Source organism: Amblyomma mixtum, chromosome 2, assembly GCF_055824585.1.
Source record: "Amblyomma mixtum isolate Tamu chromosome 2, ASM5582458v1, whole genome shotgun sequence".
Taxonomy (NCBI): domain Eukaryota; kingdom Metazoa; phylum Arthropoda; class Arachnida; order Ixodida; family Ixodidae; genus Amblyomma; species Amblyomma mixtum.
In genome coordinates, this window is record NC_143013.1 from 308,788,900 (window position 1) to 308,798,038 (window position 9,139).

The following is a 9,139-nucleotide window of genomic DNA, read 5'->3' on the forward strand; positions in this document are numbered from 1 at the left end:
CATCAGTTGCTGCCGCCCGCTGAGCCCTCTGAACCAGGTCCCGCTGCCGGCCATTTTCTTAGCTGGACAGCTCATTCTGTACTGATCTTGCGTAGGGCGAGGAATAGGTATTAGCTCTGGGTTACGTTGACAGCACCATACCTTGTGTGTAAAGGGTGGACGATTTCCGGATTAATTTCAGTTGCCTGGGGTTCTCCTGTGCATCCTCTCTCTACGTCGTCCTATTGCGGTGCAAATAACCTGCTAACAACTATGAACCAACAAGCCCAACTTGAAATCGTGAGGTACAGAGCTTCAACACGGGGGAAAATTTAGCAAAACTAGTGTCGTGAGGCGCTCTTCATGCTAAAAGCAAAAGGCGGAGTTACAGACGGCCTATTTTGAAAGGTATATGTCTATAGTTGATGTTTCGGGCGACGACATGATTTGGGTGCTCATGTTCGGGAGGGTTCGAAGTCTTATAAAACTCTCTGCAAGAAAGAAAAACCTACGCTTATCAAGAGGCCATTCATTTGATTCGGTATAGAGACTTGGAACAGGAGGCATTCGAAAGATCCCGTTCCCAGTCGGATCCCTGATGGTGAACTAGACATAATGCTCTTAGTGTTGTCATCCTTCTCCTTTGTTGGTGGAAGGAAAATCTATGTACCCATGGCTATTTAAGGCTGTGCTTAAGGGATTGCTGTTCTTCCAACTTTTAGGCAGGCGACAGTAGTTCTTTGGTCGATTTGTCCCAAACCAAACCAAAGAAAACATGCTGTCCCCTTACCTCATCGCTCAATCTCCGAGGGGGGGGGGGGGGGGCTCAAGCTTAAAGACCCCCCCCCCCCCCCCCCCCCGTAGTCGGCGTCTATGGGGAGGAGCAACCCGTGGAAAATTTAAGGGGCTAAATGCCAAGGGGGCGCCATAACGGCACTACCAAGTATGCTCGCAATAGAACCAGCAGCTGCTTCATCAAGCTTTGGAATGTGTTCAGGTAAGGTTTTTGTATTTATAAACACCTTGTTCTCAAAAACGTTGCAGGAATGCTGTCTGTAACTTCCAGTTTCATGGTAGCAGCTGTCATTATGCTAGCGGTTAGAATCACGCGCCCTGAAAAGATCACCACATTACTATGTTTGCATTTGGTCCGCACAGTTTTCTGTGGTGTTCTGTTTAAGTTCGTGCTTTTTGTTTCTGTGTTCTGCTGTGAATTTCTCTTCCTGCTATATTTCCCCTAATGTAATTCCGCTGCAAGGAGATGCAAGTACACAATAAAAAAAAAGTATGCTGTTATGACTCATTAGGCGTTACCATAATGGCTGCAACCAGGATTAGCAGGATTAGCAAAAATGTGGAGTCGGTGCTCATGAAAGAGCGGCCGCCGCTTTAGCTGCGGGCTCATAATTTATGCACCCTGTAATGATCGGAGGCCCAGTCAGCAGAGAACGGCGAGCCCAGACGGGCGCCATCAAGCCACTTCGGGAAGCGCTGCTGTTTTTCGGAGAAGACGCAAGGAAAAGGGGCCTGGGGACGGCTTCTGGCGACGGTGTCGGCGGACAAAGGCTGTAATCCCCTTCGCCGGCGATGCTGACTGCGGCTCTGGTGCCGAACTGCGCTGCTGGGGACTAGCAGCGGAAACCGGTGAGCCAGTCAGCCGCCATCAGGTATGCGGCCGAAGCGCTGCTGCTCGGGGGAAGACAAAAGAGACACTGCGCGGGGCAGCTACTGGCGACGGCGTCGGCGTACACAAAGGCGTCTAATCCGTTCGCCGGGAAGGCTGAGTGCGGCGCTTCTCCCGGACTGACCGTGGAACGACGGACGGGACCCAGTGGCGACTACAGCGGGGGCGACTGCGCCGCCAACTCATTACCCTGTGCGCCCTGAGGAGACGACAAGCATAGGGGCGACACGGCTAATTTGTCCCTTCCACCGAACTGAAGAGGTCACCGGTGAGAGCGGTCAGCGCTCGCGTCCCCATCGATCAGGATCGTCACTCAGCTGCAAACGACCTTTGGGCCTGGGAAAACAGTTCGCGACTCAGAGACGCCAAGTTCCTCCTTGCCCGTGTATGTGTGTGTCTGTGCGGTGTGCGCCGTCACGTGGGGAGGGCGGAGCCTAAAGCCCCACCTCGATGGAGACTTCCCAGGCGTACACGCGAAGCGCCTGCGCGCCCAGCACGCGCCGCGACGGGCGTCGAAAAGTGGCATTCACCTCCATGCTCCTGGTGCTGGCTCGCTCCTCCTCCCGTGCCGACTGAAAGAATGTCAAGCCGTGAACAAAACATGGTTGGGGGGCGCTGAAAGGACGAATTAAACCGCGAAGAAAAGTTCGGGGAACACGAAGCTATGAAGAAAAGAGTCCTCGAGAGCCCCGCGGTCCTCCGATTGTTGTCAACCGGACCCCGCTTCGGACGCGCGCGCTAGCGCCCGTGCGCAGGCGCCGATATCTGACATGCACAGATATCTGCGCCCCGCCCGCGCCTGCGGGGTGCCAGATCATCCTCCCCCATTTTCTGACTTTGGTCTACTTGCTACTGTACAAAATGTAGAATAAACCTTCAAGCTCGCTATTCCTCCCGAAGGCTATTCTCTCCGTAGTCTGCCTGCTTCGCCCTAATGCGGTGAAGACCCCGGGTCCGGCTCCACCGGTCACATCAACCCTTAAATGCCCCTAAGTAAAGGGCATTACATAAGCGAGGGAAATATCGATAACATACATCAGCGATGAATAAATACATAGAAAAGATTAACAGGAGTTAGTGTATTAACTCTAAAATTTTTAATGTGTAACGATATAGTGAAGCACAGTCCGCAGTAAACTTCAGGCAACAAGAGAATAAAAAAGCGGCGCAACTATTCATTGGCACACACGTTGTCGGAAGCGAGCATTCACACCTGTCCATGTATGCCTCTGTGCGCTCGGCTCGCCGACTCCTTTCTCCAGCCCCTCTATAGTAGGGTCCCTAGAATCTATAGTCTGCCCGTATCTAGTTTCTTCGGCGAATGGAACGAGACAAAAAATACAAGCATCGAAGAAGGCGCACTCATATCCGTCTTGACAGCTTTCGTGACATAACTTGACGCTGGAGGAAGTGGCGAGGTGAGCTCACTTCGAGTAGCAGTCGTCTCCTCGCACCTTCGCTGACCACCGCCGGCGCCGCGTGTCCAGGCTATGACAGGCGTATTAACCCGCTTTAAAGAAGCGCGAACCACCCCTACGCCTCACCTCCCTGCTTGCCTCCGTCTTCAAACCCAGCCACCGACATATGCCTCCCTCGGTTCACACATACACACACCTCCCACTCCAACTCGCTGCCGCCGCGCGCAACGCTCATGGCGTTGGCTACATGAGAGCGCGGCAGATCGTGACCACGCATCGTGCATCATCGCGCAACCAACGGCGCTGCTGTTATCTCGGCCGCGAGGAGGGCTAAGCGCCGGCCACTGTGGCCGAAACAGTGTCGGAGAAAACGAGGCAGCTCGCGCGGCTAGGCCCGCTCGGCACTCGCGCAGAGCACGCGCGTTCTCCTTCCGCTGGCGTTTCCTCGCCGAACATGCAAGCATCGAGAAACGGGCAGGCAGCAGTGAGGCGCAAGACGTGCGTGAAGCCTAAAGTGAAGCCACCCCTCCCCGCCTTTCTCTCACCCTCTTTGGAGCCGCTCCTCGTGAAGTGGGTGTACAGCCCCATCTAACCACCATCGCCGCGGCCCCCTTGTTCGGGTGCAGCGCGTTTCCATATCATTGTTTTTAAGCCGCGGTGAACGCCGGGTTGAAGGGGGGAAGGGGGGAGCGCACGCAGTGCCTAGCTGTCTCGCAGTGCGGTACTATTAGCCCAGATCTCTCACGCAACGGTGGCTCGCAGTACTACGGTATACGCTGAGGCGAGCGGCCGTATCGCTTGCGCGCGCCGCATGTGTGAAAGAGGTCCGCTTGCGAGAGGCCGCCGCGGGCTCCGGCCTGGTCGGGGGAGTAGTTCTAGAGATGGGCAAAACGGCTCACTTCAGTGAGCGGCTCAGAACGGCTCCGCTCACTGAAGTGAGCCGGCTCATTTGAGCGGCTCACCGGCTCAATTAAATCTGCAACAGTGAGCCGGATGTTTTGAGTGAGCCGTGCTTCTTTTGGGGAGAGGAATCCGGCTCTCTCTCTCGTTCACACTGAGCCGCGCCGGGAGCCGGGTCTTCAGGTGGTAGTGGTTTATTTTAAAAAATAAAAAAATAAAAAAGTGAAGCAAAAAAGAGTTGCCGGCCGCAAGCACCCGAGCTGGAGCCGGCGGAAATGGAAGAGAAAACGAGAGGATAGTGAGGAGAGGGGAGCGACAGCAAGAAAGGACAGGGGCATAGAGTCGTTAATATTTAACGACAGGGGAGAGCTTTGTACACTATTTGCGATTCCGCGCCATGGTGCGAGAAGGCAACTGCTCTCCTGCCCTTCCTGGCAAGAGTGGCATCCAACCCCTCACCTTCGGCTGTCTTTTGAACCGCTCTTTTTAGAGAACGAGTGAGCCGTGCCGCCGTACGTGGTTCAGTTAGTGAGCGGCGGTTCTTCTGGAGAGCCGGCTCTCTCTCGTTCAGTTCAGTTAGTGAGCGGCGGTTCTTCTGGAGAGCCGGCTCTCTCTCGTTCAGTGAGCCGTAGCCAAAAGAGGTTTTCGCCTTAAAAACGCGGGTGCCAGCGGCAGTGCACACGCGGAAACAACTGAAGGCGAGGGGTTGGTTGCGAAGGAAGGGAATGCAGTTGATTTCTCGCACTGCTCAATAGATGGCGCGCAAATCGCACCCTGGAGCAGACCCGGCTCTGACGGAACGGTTAGGCACGGTCAGCACGGCTCACTGAACGAGAGAGAACCGGTTCTCCAAAAGAACCGCCGCTCACTTTACTGAGCCACCGCTCACTCGCTCTCCAAAAAAGAGCCGCTCAAAAGATCCGGCTCGCTCCTGAGCGACCCATCACTAAGTAGTTCCGACGATGCCGGCACGAAATCGCTCCCGCGCGCGTATCGTTTCGGTGGTTTCGGAAGTGAAGACATGCGAAACGTGTTGCGACTAGCAGCTAACGCTTTTCTCACGCAGCCCGCAGGCTGTCGACCGACCGTTTCGAAAGGGCCATATCTCGCTTTCACTCTCGCTTCGTCGCAGACGCTGTAAACCGAGATGACACGTGCTTTGCGTACTGCCGAGAACCTGACGATTCGCGTTCGTAATGCAGCGCGTTCACTGATTCTTCTGTTGAAAAGAACACGAATGGTATGCTTTCCCGCTAGCAACTTGCATGATGTCTATGGCCTCCTACATTTCCATGTGGACACAGATAAATCGTGCCGTGCTCTCAGAGTTGCTATCTTCTCCCGTTGGAAATAGGCAACCAGCAGCGCCCAGGCGGTGCTGGAACTGTTCCACTGCGTCCTAAAAACTGCTGCCGTCAGCCGCTTGGGACGCTGCGAACGCGAGACCACATTCTGAACGATTAGAAGCCCGCGTTTGATAACATTCCATGCCTAGCTTCTCTTGACGTAGCCCAGATAGCTGATGCAGAACGTGGTAAGTGGACTGGCTGCATGAAAGAACAAAGATGGTATTTCCTTCTTTCGTTCATGTCGCTCCCCCACCCCCATCTGCATCAGACGTGCAAATATTTCCGCCGGGCCTGTCATGAGACCCTGGACCAGTACATAGAACGGCCGAAGTGGCGATAGGCCCAGGCAGCATTCTAATTGCAACTCTACAGCTAGCTAGCGAGGCTAAATGCTGCAAGTCCGTCCATGTGCGGATGTATCCACAGTTTGCCTTCATGCCTCACCTGAAACATGCAGAGAAACTGGCGGTCTTGAAGGATATTGCTCGCCTAGCTCCTGAATGCACACTCGAGTCGCAGTGCATACCGGAATGCGCTGACGCTCTGAAACGCACCAAAGGGAGCCAGCCAAACAGACGGAACATCAAAGCGGTCGTGGATTTCCTTGCAACAGAGCGGTCTCCGATTAATGACCGCTGACAAGGAAGCGTGCTTTGTCATTTTTGGTGCGGACACCTTTGCTGTGAAACCATCCGAGGCCTTGAATAACTTCAGGCTACTAACATTCAAGAGTGCAGAGGTAAAGAGACCATCGGCTCAGCATCACTACGTCGCAACCTCAACCATATTGCAGCTATTTCCATGAAAACGGCAAAACTGCTGCAGCTTGAAATCTCTTATTGCGAGAGCAGTAATAGGCTCTTTTCTCCAAATCGCGACTTCAGCATGTGCGAGCAAAGGAGTGCAATCACTCCCCTCTAGAAGTTCCACCCATCGCCAAAACACTTGCCTCCACTCTCCACCAGAGCAAGGCCTCACTCCGCCCAACTCCATCCTCCAGAGACGCCACCCACTACCCACCTCCACCATCCGGAAGCCTCCGCCTTATAGAAGCCCATGAAAGGAGAGGAGCTCACCAAACATACACCTTCTAGAAAGGCTTCACCCAACCCCACCCATCAGAAGCCTGCATTCACCAGAAACCAATGTAGCAGTGGAACGAAACCAACCTTCACCCTTCAGAAGCCTTAACCCAACAGAAGCCCATGAGAGGAGCCCACCACATCCTTTCCAATTCCTCCTCTCTCACCTCATCTTCTCTCCACCCACCTATACCCTCCAGAAGCCCACAGAGCAGCGGAACGAAACCCACATTCACACACCGGAAGCCTTCAGCCACCGGAAGCCTTCAGCCACCAGAGGCTCATGAGAGGAGCCTCTGGTGGCCAGCACGCATACCCAACTCCCCTCTCGACCGACCCACCCTCATCCTTCAAAAGGCTGCACCCATCTAGGCGCTTCCAGGAGCCTACGCAGCAGCGCAGCGAAACCCACCACCACCAACCTGTTAGAAGCCGTCACCCACAACAAGGTCATAAAAGGAGCCCACCGCTACCCTCCAGAAGGCCTTCAACCGTTCTCGCCCTCCAGAAGCCTTCATCCAGCCACGCAGGAGCCCATGCAGCCGCGGAACGAAACCTACCTACCTACCTACGAAACCTACCTGCAAACTTCAGAAGCTTTCACCCACAAGAAGGTCATGACAGGAGCCCACCTTCACCCATCAGAAGGTCTTCACCCTTTCTACCCGTCCAGAAGCCTCCACCTACCCACGCAGGAGACCATGCAGCAGCGGAACGAAACCTACCTGCACCCTAAAGAAGCTTCCATCCACCAGAAGTCTACGCAGCAGCGGAGCGACGCCTCCTGAAGCCTTTAACTGGCAGAAGCCCATTAGAGGAGCTCACCACGCACTGACACAACCACCTCCCTCCCTACTCATCTACACCATACAGAAGGTCTCCAGGAGCCTCTGCCCACAAGTAATCATGAGGAGCCTGCCACCCAACCACGCATCCGCCTTCATCCTGTAGTAGGCTCCACCAACGCAGCAGTGCAACGAGAAAGCGACGGCTAAATAAAATTCGAAAACGCAATGCGAAGGTGACCAATGTAAAGAAGGCTGAAGCCCCGCACTGTCGCAGCTTCGCCGCATCAGTTAATAGGATCGTCGAATTTTTTTCACTGCCAAAACGCACAAGGACGACACTCAAATTGGTTCCGAAGCTTCCGAGCTCACTACCTGGCAGCATGTAGTCTCAGAATAACTTTAAAACAATTTGGCGCCGGTGGACGTGCAAGACACATCCTTGGTCCCAACTCCTAGGTCCTGGTTGAGTGTCTAAAGCTAGAGAGTCCTGGGACTCGGCTCAAAAATATCAGCCTTTAGGTAGCGGGCATGATGCCAGGATTACTAGCAACAACCAAGGCATGCTTGAACAGCCCACTCTGCACTTGGTCCATGCATTCATACTGAAAAAAAAAAATATATATGTAGTGCACCCCATATCTCCACCTGATCAGGCGGGATTACAAAAAAATGGGCCCAATGATCCGAAACGCGGTCAAAATGGCTCTGGGCCTACTCTAAAGCACGCCTACAGCGCCTCTTGCAGGTCGGGGAGCATAACAAAGCCGAATAACTCCTTGCCGCCCAGCGCGCCATCCAAATCAATCGACTGGCGGCTACCCGCACATGCCAGACGGTTCTCATGGACCTTAACTTTCTAGCACGCAAGGGCTCATCCAAAAGCAAGCTCTAGCGGCTGAGTGGCCAAGCTCGCTCGTAGTCAGTCCACTACCCCGCAATATGCATCCTCTGTTTCACCAAGGCCGCCGGCAAGCGTGGGCAATATACGTCTGTGACGAACACGGACAAGACGCCAATGTCTACTGCGTAGACGCAGTGAAGTCTAAGGCCGGGTACACGGTGGCAGCTGTAACTCATCAACAACCAGTCGATGTCCTCACTGTCCGCGAGGACAATGCAGAAACGGTGGATGAGGGAAGCATTGTCTTGACCGCCACTCACGCCGCCTGCACTTATAACGGATTCCATGCGGCCTATTGTAATTACATCAGAGGACGAATTGGACCCCGGCCACCACGTGCACAATACTGCAAAATAATGGCCACTCTCAACACACTCAAATGCCCCTAGTGTTCCTGTATAGCATATGCAGTAACTCTAAGTACCCCGGCCCCACAGCGACATACGCGAAGCGGCTACAAAACTGCAGGCTCTCTCGCAGAAAATATCCGCTCCCAGCCAAGGGGCTCTCCAAAGCGGAGGTTAGATGGCGACACCTCCATATTGGAACCTGCAACTTACCAGCCCGTCTCAACCTAGCACACCCTGGGTACTACGATACCAAATGCACAATGTGCGGGGAGAAGGCGAGCCTACTTCATATGGTGTGAACCTGCCCAAACCATCCACGTGATGACCTAAACGCAGGGCCAACTATAGAGGAATGGAAGGCTGCCCTGTTCAACTCTGCACTCGAATTTCCTCGTACCACGAGCACGGACATCAGCGGCAGCCGCTTGCGTCCCGGACTCGGGACCCCACCCATACATCCTCCTCCCAAATCTCCCCATAAGGTTTTTTTTTTTTAATTCAGTCATGCATTCATTCCGTAGAAACAAGGGAACATATTTTTTAGGATGCGGCAGTATCCATACAGACACAGACACAGCCACACTCCATGAGGCCCCGGGATGTAGAGATGACGAAAGTAATGTGAATGAATCTCCCGTAGACGTTAGCAAAAATCAGTTGGAAGATTGATGGCTGAAAAGCAGTGCGG